The sequence below is a fragment of the Cupressus sempervirens genome, chromosome 9 (genome assembly GCF_028749045.1).
Source record: "Cupressus sempervirens isolate cs-2001-9-10 chromosome 9, ASM2874904v1, whole genome shotgun sequence".
NCBI classification, from domain to species: Eukaryota; Viridiplantae; Streptophyta; class Pinopsida; order Cupressales; family Cupressaceae; genus Cupressus; species Cupressus sempervirens.
In genome coordinates, this window is record NC_143126.1 from 573,456,370 (window position 1) to 573,477,953 (window position 21,584).

Genomic DNA, 21,584 nt, shown 5'->3' on the forward strand with positions numbered 1-21,584 from the left:
TAAGGTACCACACATCTTTGTAGGAGATAATACAAAAATGGAAGTTGAAGGGAAAGGATATGTGGAGATGGAAAATGGAGAATTCAAAGATGTTCTCTATGTTCCTAACCTTAGCTCTAATCTCCTCTCAATTTACCAAATCACACACTATGGAGATGGTAATAAATTTGAGTTCCTTCCAAATTCAATAGTGGTGCACACTCTCAAAGATGATTCATTGGCTGCAATGGGGAAGGTTAATCATAACACAAGGTTGTATTCTTTCTCCTACTTTGTGCTTAAGTCTCCTTCACATGCCTTGCTAACTCAATCTGATTTACAAACCAAATTATGGAATGAGTGATATGGACATCATGCCTTTATTTATCTTCATCAACTTTGGTCAAACAATATGGTCAAAGGTCTACCTACAATCTACTTTTTCCAAGGTAAGTGTTCAACATGTTCAATGGATAGACATCTAGAGGAAAAGTTTGCTTAAGGGAAGTCTTCAAGAGCACCAATTATTCTTTAGTTGGTTCACATGGTACTAACAAGTACTTTTGTAGTGACATTAGTTAGCCAGGGTCACTACATACTCACTTTCATTGATGACTTTTCACGCTACACATGGGTCTACTTTCTTAATCATAAGATTGAATTCTTGAATATTTCTAGCCTTCAAGAGTCATGTTGAACAAAAATCAAGGAAAGCCATCAAAGTTCTTCAAATGGAAAATTAAAGTAGATATGTGAACATAAGAATTTAAGAATTTTGCAAACTTAAGGGTATTGATCTTCAGAATCTACCAGCATTCAGTTTGCACAAGACAGATGTTGCAATACTAAGGTTACAAACTCTTAAGTCAATGACAAGTTAAATGATACAAGTCAAGTCTCTCGATCCATATCTTGAAATCAAAGCTATAAGCAGTGCCAATCACATACATAATAGGTCTCCTCATAATGACTTAGATGGAAGATTCCTTTTGAGGCACGATGCAACAAAAAACCAATTGTGAAACACTTCAGAGTCTTTACTTGTCGAACATGGGCAAACATATTTTCCAGGGGATGCAAGTCACCACCACCAAGGCCTTATACTTTCCTTAGATCTAATGAGTGCTAAGTTTTCTATTTATTCTCATGAGAGATGGATTCATGTTGAATCACTACCCATGAAATATGGGTCAATGAGTTTGACTCAAAATCACGTAGTTGAATCTTGATAGCACTATCAAAATTTGACTTATTGTGGAAATTATCTCCTACTTATGAAGATGGTGTTAAGGCATATAGACTTATGGATCCTGAGACACATGAGATTTTTATGAAGAGGAATGTACACTTTCGGGAAAGTTCACCCAACTTATCCTCTAATCCTCTCCGCACTTCATACATTATGAAAATTGATAGTGACACTAGTGATAATGATTCAATAGATTTAGATATGTGGGATCCTATTAATAGTTACAGTCCATGGTCACATCATTAGCATATTCCACATGCGTACATTGCTACAGTGATAGGTCCAGCATAGCAGGGTACACCTAGTCTTCTAGCTCTAGCATCAAGGGATGACTACATAGTAGATATCTTATGTTTGTTTCTAGAATCATACATAACAAATTTAGGAGACATCATTGATGATATACATCCTCTCTTTGATGAGGATGATCCTTCTTTATTTACTAAGAGGGCTCACTCTGACCCTCTTATCCATTCTCTACATTATCAGTCTTCATAGGTTGATATGATTGTGGATTCTTATGTACAACAGTTACAAGAAGTCTCTTTATCATTTGAGGAGACAATTAGTTCTTTGGAATGTGTTCTACATTCATCCTTACTAGATTAGACATTGTTCTTTTCAGCAGTATTGGAAGGGGTAACAGTCAGTATCAACACAAGGATAGTTGAGTAGGTTTCATAGGCATCATTGATCATCAGGATTCTTTCTACACATTGGGGAAGCATCTCATTTTGCCTATGATAATGTTTCTTCCAAAGAGGAGGAACATTATTCAGTAGTCTTGGATCAACTTCTATATTGGAGCAGCTATCATTGATCGACACTCCACATTGGGGGGGGGGGGGGGGGGGAGGGGGACTACCTTGTCTCTCTTCTTCTTTTTTATGGGAGGGGGAAGACTTTTTCCTCTTATGGGGTTTTCTCCTTCTCATACTTCTCTTTTGTATATAATTGATGTACGTCATAATGTGGGGGGGAGGGGATCTTGATTACTCCATCATCCATGCATCTTGTTTTTTTTTTCATCTTTTTTTTTTGGGGAGGGTTTTTTGATGAGGTTTTCCCTCTTTCTCTACTTTATGAGGGATTGCATTACAATTTTATACATGGGTACCTAACATGGCCTAGTAACCGGGACCCATCTTGCATTTCATCCTAGCTTTTGTAAGCTTAAATGCATTCCCCTAAATTGCACTTAAGGGGTGGTGTTGGTGTAAATAAGTATTTATTTGTTACTTTTTACTTAAGTTTACTTAGGTCAATGCATTATTTTATTATTATGCATTGTTTTATTATTTCTTAGGTGAGATACTTAGGAGTTTGTGTACTCTTATGAGTTGTCATATTGAAAACACTAGAGTAAGAAACTCTAATTTAGCACATGGTGTCTACAACATTGGAGTTTGCATAATTAATTAAGTTGTCATCTAGACAACACAGTCATTTGCAGTCATATTTTAGCACCTAGTGTCTACAACATAATTTTGCATTCTACACCTTTGTAGGCTTATCCTCTCATCATCACATTTACTCTTGTGCTTAATGGAGGATAACCCACACCTAGTGGACATGTGCCTAGTTGTATGATTTATCATGTTGCTGATTCCTAGGCATTCTAGAAGCATTCTAGAGGCCTTTATATATAGACACTCCTACTGTACTTAAACATTGAATTGAATACTATATCATTATTCTCATCATACTCTTTTGGTCTACTGTTGTGCTTGTGCTTGAATTCCTTGATCTTGGGTGATTTTTCCCTAAGGAAAATTCTTACAAACAAAAACTCTAGCTTGTAGCAAGTGGTATCAGAGCTTGGTCACATTTTTGAATCTCCTTAGGTAACACTGGGGGGGGGGAACTATTGGACTAACCACCAACCTTCCCGTTTAGGATTCGTGACATGGCTTAACTGCCTCTTGTGTTCTATAAGTCTAATGGTTGTATTGAAAATTAATAGGTTGATCTTTTGGTGGAATGACAACTCTGGTTTCTAACATCATACATGTTGCATACATGTGCACTTGTGCAAGTGTGGAAGAATGCAAAACATGGCTTGTTAAAAAAACTTAGAAAAAAGGAAAAAACTAAATGCCACCTCTAGTTTCCTAATTTCCTTACTATTGAGACCCCTCAATATAGACCTTATTTTAAAGGTTAGGGGTTTGGGTTATTGAGTTGCAAGAAAAATAATGGGGTCCCCATTTTTGAAGTAAAAAATTCAATACTTTTATGTGGTTTTACTTTAAAGAATTTCAAGAGAAGATGAGTTTAAGGAATCAAATTCCACCTCATCTAGTGGGCAAATACAAGAAAGATTTATATTTTATGGTTATAATACATTTGTATATAGTGAAAACAATGGAGCCAATAATATATTGGTTGTCACCAGTTGGTTACAAAGTCTTAGAAGGAAAATTAATACTAGTAGTAGAATGATTGTTAGTAGAGCCAAGAGATGAAGAGATTAAAAGGTATGGACCTTATAAAGAACTCTATAGAAGAGTAACATTTAAAGAGAAGAAATCAAAAGTAGAAGCAAGAAACAAATAGAAATCAAAAGACACGATGCTAAGATATGCAAAGAAAGAGCAAGATAAATAAATAGAAATGGGTTGTTGAACAAAAATGGAGAAGGAAAATATGTTCAACAACAACTCAAGCATCTTGAAGTATAAGAAGTCAAACTGCAGGGGTAGCTAAGCCAAGGAAAAAAAGGAGGAATGAATCTTAAACAATAGTGTAAATACCAATATCCATAATAGAAAGGACCACTGACAACTTAGCCAAAGTAATAAGAGAATCTAGAACTATTAGATATATATCAGAGTACAAGTATAGGGAATCGACTAAATAAGAAAATAAGATTCTAGAAGGTGCACTAATTTTTTCAATACATAAATTCACACGATTTCTAACCCAACTCTAAGAAGTATTCCAAAAATAATTACACGAAAAAATCTTAGTGAGATGGAACAATGTAAAGGAATTGAAAAAGCAAAGCAGATAAAGGCCACAGATACTCACAAATCCAGATGCAAGTTTTATTGAGACATAAATGTTATTACAAGAACATGAAAATAAATTTTCAATCAAGAAAATAATATCTAAGATAATGGCTGAAATATATGACAATGTTGAGAAAGATGGTTCAAGACTTTGGAATATAATCTTTTATGCTAAAGAGGCTGCAATAGAAGAATCAACACCTATTGAAGCAATATATGATTTGAATGAAATATTATAATTAAGTGTAAACATTGATCTAACTAGAGAGGAAATATCTACAAGTACTATAAAGTATTTACAAAATAGCATCTATAGGTACATGTACTTAGTTAGAAGAAGACAAAGAGGATGATAAAAAAAAGAAAAAGATAGGCAAATAGGTAGAGTGGAAGTTAAGTCAAAGTGATGAAGAAGTGTTGGTAAATAGATTTGTCACTTAAAAAATATGTGATTCAGCCCAATGGAGTGTGTGGCAAATTAATTTCTCCAGTAGTTGGATAGACCCTTGATATCCGACCTTCCTTTGCATTTAGAGGGGCAACTCCCTCGTAAGATAAATTTTTTGATTTTTCAATAAAGATGATTACAACATAGAATGTATAAAGGAAACTATTGATGACGAATGCATCATATGAATTCAATGCTTCCACAAAGTGATGTAGAATACTGATGAAAACAAGCAAGAACTATGCTTGAAAGCTATCATCAACACAATGCTAATTCAATAATCTGTGAATATTTACACCATACCATGAAAATACATAGATTTATGAATCAACACTTCAAAAATTCAAATTTAGTAGAAGAGAGAACACAAAGTGTACTTTCTTTTATTTCATAGCAACAAGAACAACAGAAATGACTAATTACAAGAACAACAATTATACGGACTTTCCAAAAATTTTCTTGTTATCAAAACATAAGTGTTCCTTGTCTCCAAATCCAAAAATTCATTTTCATAGTCCGCCCAATAATCTTCCATTGTAGGGAAATGGAGATAGTCGGGTCCAAATGCCAAGTTATTTTTAACATACTCGCTGCCATCAAATGGGAAGCAACTATGGAAAGAGTGTAAAGTTATGTTCACCATGGATCTCTCGATATTTTGAGCATCCGAAGAAGAAAAAAAACTGTAGTGCCCAATACCGATTGGGAAAGGAATTGATCTTTTGTTCCTACACTTTTTGTTTACTTGACCAATTTGCCTGTGAACTTCTGAAAGTACCAACCTATCATCTACGAAGTGAGGCAAGATAAGAGGACAATCTTGAAAGCCTCCAATGTGGATGTAAGTGAACTAGGGGTACTGCATGAAGAAGCTACCATAATTACTAACGAGATTGGTTGCTTTAGGAGAAATTCAGAGTCCTATATCTCCCTGTAGCTCCCTAGTTGTGAGTATAGAAAAAGCATCATTCACCCTATGAAAGTGTGCATTTCTTTGTTTTAATTGCAATTGGGGATAATAATTATAAATTTGTGTGGTTGAGTTATACTCCCCATAAGGATTAAGACCAGGCCATGACTTCATACTAGTAATTGCATACATTAGGTACAAGGAAATGTAAAACCCTTGACTCACATTGAATTTGGTTTACTAGTGATGAAGGGCATTACTAATTATTTCTCCCCAATCTATAAATTTTTTTTTCTAGTGGTGATGGTATTGATGTGCACAAAAATCTAATCATAAAAATCTTTATCTATTGGATTTCCCACCACTCTATTGAGAAGAATTATCATATCAAAAATATCTTCATTAAAGATATTTCTATGTAACAGTCTTGGCAACTATGACTATCCTCATCTGGGTTGATACAACCAACTCCTAGCAATGACATTCAGACATGCTTTCTTATTCTGATGGAAGTATCCTTGGGCACCTTCTTTAGATATTTCTATAAATTCTTCTCTTACTGGAAATTTGAATGTGATGGAGATAGACACTGGATCTAGCCTCGCCATGATATTACCTCTTGAGGTCTTGATGTCCCTGGAATTTTGATTTATACACCTTGATACATTCCAAAACTAAATCTACACATTGAACTGCAAGTGAGTGTCCTCCTGCATGGGTTAGACCACTTTCCAAAGTCTGTTGCACCAGGGGTGATTTATCTTCTTTGCTCATCATTTTGGAAAAGTCTACAATTTCCATATGTCCCATCATTGTATCTAATATCCTGTGAAGCAGGCTTGTTAATATCATAGGAGGCTATTTACCATGGAATTTGTACCTCATAGTATTTCTTACCAAATCCTTGTCCTAGTGTAATGTCGAATGTGAAGTCAATATTCCCTTTACCTTGTATCAAACCCTGTGTTCCATTTCCTTGAGGCAATTGTGAAATTTTATCAAAATCTCAATTTTACTTGTAGATTCCAACATTCATCTAGAGCATTCACAAGATATTTCAAAACCTTCATCAATACCATTTTGGTCCATTTACTTCTTCTAAAAAATGCACACATTTCATATACAATAGAGGCATTATGCCAAACAATTTCCATGCATTTTGATGTTTTCATTGAACTATTGTAGGCTAAGAAGATGTAGATTACTTTACATTCTCCTTTCAAGAGCATTGACTTCCCAATGGTTCTTCTAAATATTTCATTATGTGCGGGTACTTATCAACTATGGAGTGTGTTAAAATAACATCTTGATGATGTATTTGATAAAAAACATGGCATGTTCTCCTTCAATTTCATGCTTCAATATTTAAGATGTAGTGAGAATTGCTTAAAAGTTGCACTCTTCTTGAATCTAGCATTGGGTATTGCATCAAACACTTGGAAGCTTTGGTATATTGCCATGAAGTATTATTCTCTACCGAGATTAAGATATCTTCCCATATCTTATTTCTAAATATTTTCACAACTACTGCTTTGAAAAATATCTTATTGTGGTTTTAAGATAGTATAACCACAGGTGGAGTATCTCTTAATCAAATCAAAGGGACATTATAATGATTCAAAAACCTTGCAATTGCCTTGCTCATCCTCTCTTAAATACCGCAAGTTGGAAGGTGAGTGGAAGTTATTAAAAATAATAATATGCCCTATTTATGTTCTATGAAATGTCATGGCTGAAGAAGTAAAAGAAGATCCTTGCATGTGGGTTACATATTCTTGCTAAGAGATGAAAAGGAGAAGTCACATACTTTTCCTGGGAGTTGATGTGCTGCAGATTTCGCTTTGCATCTTCTGCTTGCAACTTCTTGAGTTCATGTGCATGATGGTATGTTGATAGAACTTAGCTCTTTTTCCTTCTACCTACATTTGATGGTTCAAAATTTTTCCATGGTGGATGCTTCCATAATTTTCAATGCTTTTAGTGTATTGTGTCAAATATTTGGCTGCATTCTCCACTTGCGGCTTGTTAAGAAATTTGTTCAAACTATTGTTGTATTGTGTCAAACACTTGGGACACAACCTTTGCTCCAAAATTTCTTCACCTTGGTCTACTCACATACTTTTTTTGTGGCTTTATTGACTTGGAAATAGTTTATTTAACAACTCACATGCCTTGTCCATTGTATTCAATGATGATTTCAATCTCCACTTGACCTACAACTTCTCCCAATGTCTACACTTCTCTCATGAAAATGTGTATTCTATGCATCTTGACATAAATTAAAACATCTCACTTTGTCCAGTTAGACATTTTTACAAAGTGCTTTGAGGAATTTTGCACCCCCTACTACTCCCTTTTCATGTACATGGTTTACTTGCAGTTGGAATTGAACCATTTGTGTGGCATGTTTTGAGTAGTCAACCACCATATTACTGCTCATGTGCTAAGCAATATTTATGCCATGTGTATGCTTCCATCAACTAAACTAGTTACAAAAGGAAAAGAAAGTGGTCCTGCTAATAGTTCATGTGTGTTGTCTTGCACTTGCAGCTTTATTGATTTGAAATTTTTGATCAAATAGTTCATATGCCTACTTCACATTGTTATTACCATTCTTTGGCTAATTTTTACCAATCTCTCTCCATTTCTTTTTTTACTTCTCATTCCCAATTGGTGATTGTTTAAAAGTTAGAGTTTGGGTTGGAAAGTTCAGGGTAGGATTAGGATAAAAAGTTAGAGTATGTAGTGAGAGAGTATTTTAGTATGTGGAGAGAGAAGGATTGAGTATGTGGAGAGAGAAAGTTTGTGTGAGAGAAGGAAACCCAAACCCATACTTCTTTCTAGAAGTTTTGGTACATAGTGAGAGGTAGTACGAGGAGAGAGAAAATGTTTGAGGGAGAGAAAGCAATCCAAACTCAAACCCAAACTTCCTGTTGGAAATATGATTGAAAAGATCACTGATGAAGAAGATTGATTGGAAAAGAGAGATTGATGTTAAAAGAATGTTTTCAATCATTATTTTGTCATTGATGTTAAACTTGCTACTTGTAGGAATGATATTTGCTGATAAGATCCAAGTACTATCATGTAGTTGATTGATGAAGAGGATTTAATCAATAAGATGTAACAAGAGAACCTAAGGGAAATGTTGATTTATGATGTTGTAATGAAGTGCAAGGATTAGTTAAGACAATGGTTAAATGATGTATTGATAACATACTTAAACATACAAAGGTTGGTCACACTTATAAACATTGGAAGTATAAGTTATAACAAGGTTGACTATAAAGCTTAAACTAAGCTCATCAGTGGGTGCTGAGCAAGCTAGTTGAAGTCGAAAAAATTCTCAATAGGAGCCAAGTAATAGGAAATTCTAGTGTGTGCTAAGTGAGCTTCAGGTGCCAAGTGAAGTTCAAGTGCCAAGCAAAGTAACAGGTGCCGAGCATCAAAAAATCTTAGTTGGTGCCTAGTGAACTTTAGGTGCTAAGCATCAGTAAAAACATAGTTGATGCCAAGTAACACAATATGTGCCAAGCACTAGTATTTCAATAGGGCTAAGCTGCTACATTATTTTAAATGATGAAGATTCACCAAATCTGAGCTGACAAAGCTATTGTCTTGAATTTTATGAACTAGTTGGAGGATAAGGATGATGAGTTGGTGGCACAGAATTATGTGTAAACCATTTTTGGGCCAATTCAAAGGATTATTCAAGAAGTTTCTAAAGGAAACAAAATATGGGTTAGATACAATGAATCCTAGCTAATCCATATGAATTGAAATAAAAGGATGATAGAATTGAGTAGGAAATGAACTCCAAGACTTCTTTTTAAGGAATCACAAATCAAGAAGAAAATACTACTACTAGAGTGTCAAATTACAAAGTGGTTAGAAGGGTGTCAAGGAGAAGACATCTAGGAGGAGGAAAAACAAAGTATAGAAACTTTGCTTCAATGAGTGGTCAAGAACAGATGATTACATTGGTACATTAAGCATGGAGACTCAAGGAGACAAAGCTTGAAAGGAGGGCAAGCTGTCAAGAGTTGTAGAGATTGAAGGCCAGGCAATGTGAAGAGATGAAAAGTGATCTAAGATTCGCAAGTTAAGTTGTATGTTGTAATCAAGTCAAAGAATTTCTAATATTCTCTAGCAATTGTATTAGACATGAAAATCCTATGGACTTAGGTTGTTTTAATAGCCATTTATAAATCCTTTAACATGATGGCATTGCAAGTGAATATTCTAAAGTCCTCTAACTAGGCCCACTTCTAATAGGGTAGTTAAATCCTCTAACAAGGTCACATTTAACACTGTGTTGTAAGCCTTTAACATGGTAGGCCTTTCATAGGGCATCACTTCAGAAGAGTGAGAATTGAGTAGCATGTTACTAATGGTTTTTCCCAAATTGAGTTTCCACATAAATTACCGTGTTATGTGTTGATCTTTTATGTATCATGCTTGCATGTTGATTTATAGTAACTTGCTAAATAGGAAAGTTAAAGCTTGGGTGAATGAATGGATGGTTGACTGGGCTCACTGCACTTAGTGAAAAAGTTTGAATTGGACATTTGGACCTTGAATAACTAATTCACCCCCTCCTCTTAGTTATTCTAAATTATTTCTAAAAATTGGTATCAGAGTCATCTGCTGATTTAGTTTCAAGGTACTAGAAGTGGGAAGATCAAGATGTCCAAGAGAGAAGTTCCCAAGCTCAACAAAGACAACTTTGCTGCATGGAGAGTTTGATGAAACTACACCTTGGATCAATAGGTAACCATGCACAAACCTCAATTGGAAGAAAACATGTAAACCTAGTTGGACCTCTTACTACAAATGATTTGAGCAAAAGAAAGGAGCACAATTAGGCAATGCTAGAGATTGCCTCTACACTCAGCTATGCTGAATATGATGACATCAAAGATTGTGACACTACAGTCAAAATGTGGAAAGGCCTAACAAATATCTATGAAGGAGATCAAAATATTCAAAGTACAAAGAGAGAAAGCCTCAGAGGAAAGTTTGATGACATGAAAATGGAAGTGTAGACACCTAAATTTGATTACACTGCTTTGGTAATCTAATTTAGCCATCTCTAAAGGCATCATTAATTAAATTCTTATTTAATTAATCCTTTGCCATCCCTAGTTGATTTCATTTAATTAATCATCTATAGTCCTAATTGATAAATCAAATAACCTATTATTTATCAATTAAATCCTATTCTTCTATCTAATTCCAAAAATCCCCATTTATTAAATAAATCTATTTGATAAATAAAATCCTCAAATTCAAAAACCCCTAACCTATCCCTAATCCTCCATTTAGCCTAATGCACCCCATCCACCCATACTAAACTAGCTTAGCCACTAACTCACCCACCCTCATTAATGCCATCCACTTGCACATCTCTAACATCGCTAATCTAATCCTAAGCCCAAGCCTAATCCACCCCCTAATGTTGTCACATTCCTTAAACAAGTTTAAGACTTTCCTAATCTAAACCAAAGTCTCCCCTCAAAAATCCCAACCACCAAGTCATGAGTGCTCTTACAAACCATAAAAGACTCTTACAAGCCCACTCATGACTCTTACATCCATCTTCCACACTCTTCCCTCTTCCACACTCATTCCTCTTACATCTCTCTTACATACTCAACCCCACTCATCATGCCTTTAACCAACCCTTTACCCTACCCTCTCACACTCATCCTCCTTGTGACAAGTGTCACCTTCCCATTGGTGCTAAACAAGCACAATCCATGTGCTCTCCTTTGAGTGCATCCTAGCCCTCCTTAAGCCTTCATCCATCCTTGCATCTAAGCCCTCCATCCCTCTAACCCTTAGCCTATAAATTGAATCCCATCCCAAGCCATTTCAATCAACAATCTTAGAGCTAAAGTTATAATGCCCTTTTGAGAACCAAAGCCATCAATCTTACCCTTATAATGCCAAATTGAGAGCTCACAAAGCTACCAATTTGCCATTACCCATCTCCACCATTGAAGCAACTTTGAGCATTTGAGCATACATCCCCAATCTACACATAGAGACATCTCAAAAACAAGAGAACAAATCTCATTGAGAGAGCCTATCCATGGCTCACATTCTCATTTGAGTTTGTCTTCTCTTTGTCTCTCTTATATGTTATGTTAGTTTAATGTGTAAATGCTTTCATTAGATTAGTATTTCTAGCACATTAGATTAGTGTATACAAGAAGAAGGTGAAAATGCTACTCAATATGCTGCTAGAATGAAAGAAGTGGTAAGTGCAATAAGAAGTCTAGGTGGTCAATTGGAAGAAGAGACAGTCAATAGAAAATACTTGAGAACTCTACTCCCTATCCATGCTATTAGAGTTTTATTCATACAAGAGCTAAGGTGTGTACAAGGAAACACACTAACCTTTGAAGAAATTGTGGGAAGACTTACTACATTTGAATTGTCCAACTTTGATAACTATAGACCTGAGAACCTTGAATCTACTTTCAAGGCCAAGACAAAAATAAAAGACACTGAGGAGGAGACATCAAGTAAGAAGAGAAGAAATGGAAAACATGCATCCAGTGATAACAACACAAATGAGGAAGATGTGGAACAATTGGAAGCACTACTGGCTAGGAGATTCCATAGAGGTAAAGGTAAATTCAAAGGTAAGATCCCTATCATTTGTTTTAATTGCAATGAAGTAGGTCATATTGCTGCAAGATGTACATAGAAGAAGAATTACAAAGAAGGGAACAAGTACAAGAACAAGAGAGAAGATGATAGCAGAGACTACAAGGATAAAGAAAAAAGATGCTACATTTTGAAGAAGATTTTGATGAGAATGATGATGAAGTAGTCTATGCGGCCATGAAGGATGAGTCATATAAAGATGAAGATGAAGCAATAGCATTGGTAACCTATGTAAACAAGAATGACAAGTGGATCATAGATAGTGGCTGCTCACATCACATGATAGGAGACAAAAGTAAGTTTATTACCTTTACTCAATATGATGGAAATAGTGTTAGATTTGGAAATGATGCTCCATTTAAAATCAAAGAAAAAGGCTCTATTAAAATCATAGAGAAAATTTCATGTGATAATGCATACTATGTTAAAGGATTGAACAACAATCTATTGAGTGTATAACAGTTAGGCAATGTAGATTGCAAAGTAGAATTTGAAAACAAAACTGCCAAGATCTATGACACTAATGGAAATTTGATAGGAAAAGGTGAAAAAACTAGGAGTAATCTTTTTTATCTAGATATGGAAGATGCAACTTGTCTTGTTGTTAGATTTGATGATGTATTCTTGTGGCATAAAAGGTTGTGTCATGTTAACTTTGACAATCTGATTAGCATCAACAAAAAGAAGAAAGTCAGAGGGTTTCCTAAACTGAAGAAACCTGAAATTACAATGTGCAAACAATGTCAACTTGGGAAGATGACTAAGTCTTGTTTCAAAAGAAAAACATATACTTCTAAAGAAGTACTAGAGCTAGTCCATACAAACTTATGTGGGCCAATAGAAGTGCAAAGCTAGCTAGGAGACAAATACATAATGCTATTTGTGGATGACTATTCTAGGATGATGACTGCTATGTTTTTAAAGAAAAAAATTGATGCATTTCAAATGTTCAAGTGGTACTTGGCTAGAGTTGAGAAGGAGACAAGAAAGAGTCTAAAGTGCCTAAGATTAGATAGAGGAGGTGAGTTTACATCAAAAGAATTTGAGGTATTCTGCAATGATAAAGGTATCAAAAGGCAAACATCAGCACCAAGAACTCCACCTCAGAATGATATTGCTAAAAGAAGGAATAGATTAGTGATAGACTATGCTAGAACCTTGATGATGGAGAAAAATGTTGCTCTAAAGTACTGGAGAGAAGCTGTAAGCACTACAATCTACACGTTGAATAAAGTACAAGTCAAGAAAGGTAAAAATGCAACACCTTTTGAACTATGGTATGGTCAGTCACCTAATGTAAAACACTTCAAAGTATTTGGTTGTAAATGTTACATTCTTAAAGATACTAGAAATGAAAAGTTTGATGCAGAAAGTGATAAAGGCATATTCCTTGGATACTCCACTAGAAGTAAGGCATATAAGTGTTTGAATACTAACACTAACAAGATTGTGGAGAGTGCAAATGTAAATTTTGATGAGCTTGCAAAAGTTCAAGTTAATGAGTACAAACAATCAGAGGATTATAGATCCTTTGTATACTTCTATGAAGGAATGACTATTGAAGGCAATGCTGCAAATCAGGTTGGGAATCAACAACAAATCTCAGTATTAGTCGACTCATAGCTAGTGAATGTCAAGCTGCATTTAGAAGTTGAGTTTTATAATATAGGAAATGCACATTCTGATTATGTAAATAGTATACATGAAAGAGATTAGCCAAGTATGTGAGAAGACATCACCCTGTAGATCAAATCATTGGTGACAAGGATGCTAGACCAATGACAAGGAATAGACTAAGAAATGAATCATGTTTGCTAAGCAAGGTTGAGCCCAAGATAGTAAAAGATGCACTACAAGATGATGACTAGTATAAAGCTACGGAAGAAGAGATAGATCAGATTGATAAGAACATAACCTAGACCCTAGTTCTTTGACCAACGAATAAGAATGTAATTGTACCAAATGGGTGTTTAGAAACAAACTTGATGAGAATGGTGAGATAACAAGAAACAAAGCTATATTAGTTTTCAAAGGCTACACACAAGAAGAAGGAATGGATTATGGGGAAATATTTGCCCTTGTTGCAAGAATGGAAGGAGTAAGAAAACTACTTGCATATGTTGCATACAAAGGTTTCAAAGTCTACCAAATGGATGCCAAGTTTGCCTTTCCAAATGGTACATTGGAAAAGGAAGTCTACATAGAACAACCCAAGGGATTTGTTGATGACAAGAACAAGAATATGGTTTGTAAACTACACAAGGCACTTTATGGTTTGAAACAAGCACTTAGAGCATGGTATGAGAGATTGTACAAATATCTTGTGAAGATAGGATTTGAGAGAACAAATGAAAACAACAACTTATACATCAAAGCTGAAAAAAGTAAAGATATTTTGATATCAAAAATCTTTGTTGATGATATAATATTTGGAGGGAAAGATGCTCTATGAAAATATTTTTTTGATTAAATGAAGCATGAGTTTGAAATGTCAATGTTTGAAGAATTTAAGTTATTTTTTGGATTACAAGTACATCAATTGAAGCATGGTATATTTGTGACCCAATCAAAATACATCAAGGAGATACTCAAAACATTTGGATTGGAAGACTCAAAACTAGTTAGAACACCAATGGCAACAAGACATAAGTTATCGAAGAATGTTGAGTCAGTTGAAGTGAATTAGACAATGTATAGATCAATAATTGGAAAGCTAAAGTATGTTGTACGTAGTAGACTAGACATTGCATTAGCTATTGGAATAGTGACATGAATTTTTTTAGATCCAAGAGAAAATCATCTGATGGTAGTAAAGAGAATACTGAGGTACCTAAAAGGAACTAATGACTATGGTTTGTATTACAAGAGAAGTGAAAAATTTGAGCTAAGAGCCTACACTGATGCAGATTGGGGAGGTAACATTGATGATAGAAAGAGCATAAGTGGAGGAGCACTTTTCTTGGGAAAAAGATTGATTACATGGACCAGTAAAAAGAAAAGTTGTACCTCATAGTCTATTGCAGAAGCTTAATATGTTGCAACTACTATAAATTGCACCAATATTGTATGGATCAAATATTTGTTGCAAGGTATGAAGAAAGAGGTAAATGAGCTTGTGATACTTTATTGTGACAATACAAGTGCTATCAACATATCAAAAAATCTTGTAATGCATGCCAAAACCAAGCATATTGCAATCAAGTATCACTATGTAAGAGAATTGGTGGAAGACAAACAAGTAAAGATAGAATATGTAAGCTCAAAGGAATAGATTGATGAAATCTTCAAAAAATCACTACCTAAAGATGCTTTTGAGTATCTTAGAGGTAAGTTAGGGTTGATACTCCTAGCTAAGGCTACTTAAGAAAAGGCAAGACCCCCTTGCATCAAATGAGCTGATTGTTGAGATATTACACATTGATGTAGAGGATGTTTACTTTAGGATTCATGCCTAAAGTTATTGAAGTACTAAAAGTCCAAAATAAGTCACAAGCAAGGTGATAGAGGGAGAAATTGAAAGAACTTATAAAAGCTATATTTGCATGACAAGATGCTGAAATAATATGTCTTTGGCATTGTTGTCAAAGAGGGAGAAATGTCAAATAAACTGATCAACATCTATTGAGAAGATTGAGAAGATAAAGAATGAACAAAGAGGGAGAAATAATAGAAATGATCAATAGTTGAGGGAGAAGATGAAGAAGCTGATTAGAATAGAGAAAGAATAGTAGAAGATAAGAAAGGATACAATAGCTAAGAGGGGGAAATAGAAATGAAGCAATCAAGATAGTAGATCAAAAGAGGGAGATTTGAAAACTAATGGTAACACAATTTTATTTTTGGCATTTGACTTACTGTTCTGATCTAGTTAGCATTTGGTTGAATAGTTTAGTTTGATGGTTGATTAGTTTGGTTTTCCATCAATGCCAAAGAGGGATATTGTTGGAAATCTGATTGAAAAGATCATTGATGAAGAAGATTGATTGAAAAAGGGAGATTGTTCTTAAAATAATGTTTCAAATCATTATTTTGTCATTGATGTCAAACCTGCTACTTGTACAAATGAAATTTTCTTATAAGATCCAAGTACTATCACGTAGGTGATTGATGAAGAGGGTTTAATCAACAAGATGTAACAAGAGCACCTAAGGAAAATGTTGAGTTATGATGTTGTAATGAAGTGTAAGGACCAGTTAAGACAATGGTTAAATGATGTATTGATAACATACTTAAACATACAAAGTTTGGTCACACTTAGAAACATTGGAAGTATAAGTTATAACAAGGTTGATTGCAAAGCTTAAACTAAGTTCATCAGTAGGTGCTGAGCAAGCTAGTTGAAGCCAAGCAAATTCTCAGTAGGTGTCAAGCAATAGGAAATTCTAGTGTGTGTCGAGTGAGCTTCAGGTACCAAGTGAAGTTTAAGTGCCAAGAAAAGTAATAGGTACCGAGAATTAGAAAATCTTAGTTGGTGCCGAGTGAACTTTAGGTGTTGAGCATTAGTAAAAACATAGTTGATGTCGAGTAACATAGTATGTGCTGAGCACTAGTATTTCAATAGTGCTGAGTTGCTGTATTATTTTAAATGACAAAGATTCACCAAATATGAGCTGACAAAGTTGTTTTCTTAAATTTTGTGAACTAGTTAGAGGATAAGGATGATGAGCCGGTGGCATAGAATTCTGTGTAAACCATTTTTGGGCAAATTCAAAGGATTATTCAAGAAGTTTCTAGAGGAAACAAAATATAGGTTAGATAAAATGAATCCTAGCTAATCCATACAAATTGAAATTAAAGGATGAAAGAATAAAATGAGAAAGGAACTCCAAGACTTCTATTTAAGGAGTCACAAACCAAGAAGCAAATGCTGTTGCTAGAGTGCCAAATTGTAAGGTGCTTAGAAGGGTGTCAAGGAGAAGACATCTAGGAGGAGGAAGAACATAGCACAGAAACTCTACTTCAATGATGGTCAAGAGGAGATGATTGCACTGGTACATTGAGCATGGAGAATCAAGGAGATAAAGCTTGAAAGGAGGGCAAGCTGTCAAGAGTTGCAGAGATTGAAGGCTAGGCAATGTGAAGAGCTGAAGAGTGATATGAGATCTACAAGTGAACTTTGTAATTAGGTCAAAGAATTTCTAATACACTCTAGCAATTGCATTAGACATGAAAATCCTATGGACTTAGGTTGGTTTAATAGCCATTTGTAAATCCTTCAACAGGGTGGCATTCCAAGTGAATGTTTTAAAGTCCTCTAACCAGACCCACTTCTAACAGGGTGGTTAAATCCTCTAAAAAGATCCCATTTAATAGTGTGTTGTAAGCCTTTAACAAGGAAGGCCTTTCATAGGGAATCACTTCAGAAGAGTGAGAATTGAGTAGCATGTTACTAGTGATTTATTCCAAATTAGGTTTCCACATAAATCACTCTATTATGTGTTGATCTTTTATGTGTTATGCTTGCATGTTGATTTACAATAACTTTCTTAATAGAAAAGTTAAAGCTTGGATGAATGAATGGTTGAGTGGGCTCACTACACTTAGTGAATAAGTTTGAGTAGGACATTTGGACCTTGAATAACTGATTCACCCCCACTCTCAGTTATTCTAAAGCATTTCTAACACTTCCCTCTAGAAGTTAAAGTATAGGGAGAGAGAAAATATTTGAATAGAAGAAAATAGTCTCTCTCTCTCCATCTTCCCAAAATTAACTTAATTAACTCTCTCATAAAAAAATATCCAGGTAACAATTGGCTCTATCTGGGGATAAGAACTGTGCAAGGACGTTGAATGAACCTAGAGTCAAGAAATAGCAGTGCTTTATCAAAAGGGCTATAGAGTCACCCCAAAAGGAGATAAATCTAGGGAAAAGGGACTAACCACAACAAAATTGGGAACACGACCAAATAGAAAAGAAAGGAAGGCACAATAAAAACTCCTAACTAAGATATGTACAAGGCCACAAACTACACACCGTACTAATGATAATGCTTCAAATGTTGCCCATTGTAAGGCAAGGGCAACTAAGTACCACTAAGATATGATAAGATGAAGGAATTTTTTCCACATCCTCTTTAATCTAGAATGGGCCTCCATAATGAGTCAAACTTTCCATGTAGAACTTTTGGCTCTCTACACTTGTCCCAAAGTAAGACAAGATCACCTTCCTATAAGACCCTCTGTTTAGCTTTCTTATCAAACAACTTTTTAACTTGAGACTGATCTTCCCATATCCTATCTACAACTACTTCTCTTTCCTCTTCCAATTTGGTCAAATATAATATTTTTTTTTGAAGAGCATCTTTGAATTCATGGTTTTCAATAGCACTTTGTAACTTCAAAGTAGATAATTCTAGAGGAAGGGGGAAAGTTGCTTTAGTACCATATAAGATTTCAATGGGAGATAGCCCTATTGCTCTCTTCTTAGTAGTACGATCTGCCCAAAGTGCATCATGCAAGTGTTTGTACCAAGACCTCTAATTAACATCTATCGATTTCTGCACAATGGACATAATATTTTTATTCCTCGATTCCATTTGACCATTTCCTTGTGAAAAATAATTTGAGGAGTGAGAGAGAATTATTCCATATTGATAGAAAAAGGCCGATATCTCCTAAGAGGATAAGTTTTTAGCATTATCAGTAACAATTTTGTTAGGAACACCAAACCTAACCAAGATATTTTGCTTGAAACTACACACTACTTCTGAAGTTGTTTGCCTGATTGGAACGACCTCTAACCACTTGGTGAAATAATCGATTGCCATTAAAATGTGAGTATGTCCAAGAATAGATGAAGGATGGATATGACCAATAATGTCCAAACCCCACTGTCGAAAGGGTTCTTTGATCACTACTAGTTTCAAGGGTAGTGCTGCTAATTAGACTCTTCCTTTGAAATATTGACAAGATTCACATCTCTTGACCCATTTTTCTATATCTTTAAACATTCTGGGCCAATAAAAATAGTTTCTCAAAATTTTATAGGCTGTTAATGATGTCGAGTAATGAGCTCCACATGCTTCATTATGAAATAATTGAAGCAACTCCTTTCTTTGTTCAAAGTCTACACATCTCAAGAAAGTGCTGTCTATTCCTTTCTTGTACAAAGTGTCACCTTGGATAATGTACTTCATAGATTTTAGTTTTAAGGTCCTCTTTTCTTTGGGTTATAAATGAGATGGGCATTCTCCATATGTTAGAAAATAGGCAATATTGGAAAACTAGTCATCAACATTACCAGTGAATAAAACTAATGGTATTTCTTTCTTTGTCTCTTCTTCATCTCTAGAAGATCCTTTTGTGATAGCTTTATACAAACCTTTTCCTCTAACAAGCTTTGTAGATTTGATATCAAGATTATATTCTTGTACTTTAGCTATCCAAGAGGCCCTTTTGTTCACACCAATCTCCTGTTGCATTAGGAGAGTCTTCACTGTCGAATCAGGAACAAATACCTTGGAATGAGAGTTTAAGATGTAAAACCTAAATTGTTTCATTGCTTTGACTAGAGCATATGCATTCTTCTTGATCAAAGAATATTTTAATTCATGTTTCTTAAGAGGGATACTCATGAATGCTATTAGGGCCTTAGAATTGTCTTTGTGAGGTTGGGTAGGTATAACAGATTAAGTTTTCTTAGATGCATAGTAATACAAATGATTTTTTTTAGAAAAATCTAGTTACGAAAGAGTAGGGGCATTAGCAATTGTATCCTTAATTTGTTCAAAAGAAGCCTTACCTTCCTTTGTGCATTTAAAATTTGTATTCCCTTTCATCATATCCACAATTGACTTTTTAATTTCTAAGAAGTTTTGTACAAACCTCCTTATGAAGTTTATCCACCCAAAGAAAGACTCAACCCCTAGTTTACTCATGGGGAGTGATAACTATTGGATAGCTTTCACCCTCTTAGGGTCTATCAAAATACCCTGTTTGGAAACTATGTGTCCAAGTAGTTTTCCTTCTGTCACTCCAAATACAAACTTTTTAGGATTCAACGAGATGCCATGGGTTTGACATTGATGCAAATAAGATTCGAAATGATGCACATGATCTCTTCTATGTTTAGAAAACAATGTAAGATCATCAAGGTACATGATAATGATCTTATTCTTGAGATCAACAAATGACTAATCTATTATCCATTAAAAAGTGGCTCCGACATTTATCAATCCAAAAGGCATATAATTGTAGGAAAATGTACCCCATGGAGTGGTAAAAGATGTTTTATGTTTTGTAACTAGAGAAACCATCTAACATTGACATGAGCTTAGAACTAGATACCAATTACAAAATATGACCCATGAAAGGGAGCCCATAATTATCCTTAAGTGACGCCTGTTTCAAATTTTAGAAATTGACACATATTCTTATCTCACCATTCTTCCTCCTAACTGGGATGATATTGGCTACCCATGTTGAATGGTGGATAGGGTAGATAATCTTCACTTTAAGTATTTTTATCAACTTCTTTGAATATAGCATTAGTGACCTTTAGATTGAATTGCCTATGTTTTTTCCAGAAGGGAGTTGAACTAGGTTTTAAAGGAATCTGATGTTTAGATTTTCCATTCACGAACTCCTTCAAATATTCATAAGCCCAAGAAAAAACATCTTGGTAAGCCTTCAACAAATTTATGAATTCTTCTTCTCTTCTGATGACATATCTTTCCCTATTAGGACCATCTTTGGAATTTCTTCAAAACCAATATTTACCTTCTCATAACCCAAAGAATTAGAAGATTTAGTATCTTCAATTTTCTCTTTCCTATTATCTTCTTTATTAAAAAGACTCTCAAGGGTGACTAATCCTCTCAGAATAACATTACCTTGCAATTGAGTAATCTTAGGGTTATCTCCTAGTGTTCCATTATGATTATGCGATCCTTAAAAATTCAAATTTGAAAATGGAGGATGCCCCACAAGAAATGCAATAATTTTCCCATCACCATCAAATATTTTCTAGTGTTAATCATTATTTGACACAGTGGGTCTATGAATCATCTCTACCGTGTAGATATGTCTGTTGAACTTAGGATGAGGAATAAGGAGATAGGTAGAGATTGCAAGAAAATATGCTTTGGAATTCTGTTCATGAGGAATAGTAGATAAAGAAAAAAACATCAAAATGCTCAATCTCATCCCACACTCTATTTCTATATGCCTTCAGTCTTGCATTCTTTGTTTGATATTGCCTCTGAACCTAGTCGACAACTAGTTATGCATCTCCTAATACCTTGAGTTGTTTGATCCCTTTTTCTCTTGCATATTCGAGGCTGAGTAGAAGAGCTTCATATTCTATGGTATTAT